Source organism: Gossypium hirsutum, chromosome A06 (genome assembly GCF_007990345.1).
Source record: "Gossypium hirsutum isolate 1008001.06 chromosome A06, Gossypium_hirsutum_v2.1, whole genome shotgun sequence".
In the NCBI taxonomy this organism is placed as follows: Eukaryota; Viridiplantae; Streptophyta; class Magnoliopsida; order Malvales; family Malvaceae; genus Gossypium; species Gossypium hirsutum.
This window is the reverse complement of record NC_053429.1, coordinates 110,099,462-110,102,084: the sequence shown is the minus strand read 5'-3', so window position 1 is coordinate 110,102,084 and position 2,623 is coordinate 110,099,462. Positions and strand designations below refer to the sequence as shown.

General features: G+C 37.2%; 1 non-coding gene across 1 annotated transcript; it reads right to left on the bottom strand.

Annotated features, from left to right (window-relative positions):
- Positions 1-716: 716 nt before the first annotated feature.
- On the bottom strand, positions 717-822 carry LOC121231523 (small nucleolar RNA R71). Its single transcript, XR_005929581.1, has one exon. It is a non-coding gene; the product is annotated as a small nucleolar RNA R71 (small nucleolar RNA).
- Positions 823-2,623: the final 1,801 nt, after the last annotated feature.

Here is a 2,623-nt window from a genome sequence, read left to right as displayed (position 1 = left end):
GGCGCCGTTGCCGGGGAACTAAGATATTTGGAACACTTAATTTTTATTACTTTAGCCATTTATTTTATTGCAATTTAAATTTTGTTTATATTACTAAGATTTTTTTATTTCCTCCTGACAGGTTTTTATAGTTTATGACTAGAAGAAACCCGTTAGGACCATTACTTTTTGATAGTGAGATAGAACACACAGCTCGCAGAAACCGAAGACAAATTAGGTGAAGCCTACGTGACATAGAGGAAGGACAAGAGGACAATATTCAAACCACAACTGAGGAGATGGCTAAAAATCAGAATAATCAGCTTCCTCCTGTGGTTGCTGCAGATCCAATAAATTAGAATCCTACTCCTTGTACTATGTATGATTATGCTAAACCTACTTTAACAGGAGTCGAATCGAGTACAGTTAAACCTGCTATTGCTGCAAATAATTTTGAACTGAAACCTAACACAATTCAAATGATACAACAGTTTGTTTAGTTTGATGGTTTGCAGGATAAGGATCCAAATACTCTTTTTGTGAATTTTCTAGAGTTTTGTGACACATTTAAGATCAATGGTTTTTCTGACAATGCCATTCGCCTTTGGTTGTTTCCCTTTTCGTTGAGGAACAAAGCTAAACAGTGGTTGAACTCGTTTCCACGAGGGTCAATTACTACTTGGGAACAAATGACCGAAAAGTTTTTACTTAAATATTTTTCACCGGATAAAACGACTAAATTGAGGAATGATATCTCTTCTTTTGTACAGATGGATCTAGAAACACTCTATGATGCATGGGAGAATACAAGGATCTTTTGAGAAGGTGCCTTCACCATGGGTTACCACTCTGGCTAGGGTTCAAATTTTTCACAATGGCTTGAATCCTTCGACTAGACAGATGATTGACACAGCTACTGGTGGGACTATCAATAATAATACACCTGAGGAGGCTTATGAATTTATAGAAGAGATGTCACTGAATAATTATCAGTGGCAAGTCATGAGGACAAAGCCAATGAAAGCAGCCGGCGCTTTTAACGTTGATTCGGTCACCATGCTCTCTAATCAGGTAGAACTTTTGAATAGAAAATTTGATGGTTTACTTCGTTCTTCACAGGTTCACCTAGTAATGCAATGCAATGCAAGTGGAGGAGGAACGAGTAATTTAGAATACCCACCTTATGGCCACAACATGGAAAACGAGCAATTAAATTATATGGGTAATAATCCTCGACCTCAAAATAATCCTTATAGTAACACTTACAATACAGGATGGAGGAACCACCCAAATTTCTCATGGGGAGGCCAAGGGAATCAGAGACCACCATCCCCTCCAGGCTTCCAACAACAACTGTACCAGCAAGAGAAAAAGCCGAACCTAGAGAAGATGATGTCAAAATTTATTTTAGTAGTGAAAACCCATTTTCAGAACACTGAAACTGCACTTAAAAATCAACAAGCGTCGATCCAAGGACTTGAGAATCAAATTGGGCAGCTGGCTAAGATGATTTCAGAAAGACCACCAGGAAGTCTACCTAGTAACACCGAACCCAATCCAAAAGAGCATGCAAAAGCAGTTACACTAACAGCTTGTTTGGTTGGGTGTATTGGCATAGCCAATACACCTCTAATCAGTGGGTCCCACTTAATACCCCTTTAATACTTTGTTTGGTTGAGGGTATTCTTATTACAGGTCTAATCCAATACTGACCTAATCCTCAAAATTCACGGATTTGTAATCCCACCCTTTTGCTCAGTTTAGCTGCTGTTTCAGATTACCCTCCCTGTTTTACCCCCGATTGGCTTCCCCTTTTCTTTTGTTTCTTCCTTCTGTTTCAGTTTAGCTACTTCACAACTTAGCCGTTCCTTCTATTTCTTCTTTCTGTTTCAGTTTAGCTGTTCCTTCTGTTTCTTCCTTCTGTTTCAGTTTAGCTGCTTCACAACCTTTTCTTTTCTTTTTCTTTACAACACAATTTACAACGGTGGTAAAGAGTGCGTTGCAGGCGATCCGTGAGAGGGGTCTCCGCAGTTTCTTAAGGGAGCTCAAGGATGATGGCTTCACGTTCGTAGTTCCACTCTCTTCCTTTCTTTTGTTATTTCGATTTCTTATAATTTCTATTGTTTCTTCGATTCAAAAAATGGATAACCCATCTTATTTACTGATTTTTTTCCCTTTCCTTTCCTTCAGGAAATGCTTCTTCGATGGAAACCTTCTGTAAGTCTAATCCTGTCTCTTATTAATAATTTCCAGCTCCTTTTTTCTTAATTGGAAATTTATCATTTCTTTACAAAATGGAATTAGGAGGTTACTGAAATTGAAATTTTAATAAATTTTAATTAGAATCAATAGAATCCGACTGGAATATCTATTGGATTTAGCAGTATGATTATTTTTATTTTACTTTATTTTCATGAGATTTGGATAAATAGAAAAAGAGAAACTTTAACTATTCTTTAAATTTAAGCTTACCAAGAAGAATTAGAGACTTGAATGTAAATCCGCTTGATTTGGGGAGAAATAACGGAAGCTAGGAAGATTATCCAGCTTCAGTGAGATGTTTCTGATTTAAAGATTCTAAATTACAGCTTGCATAGATGCAGTGGCTGCTGGGAAAGGAAAAGGGGGAACTGATTTTATAATT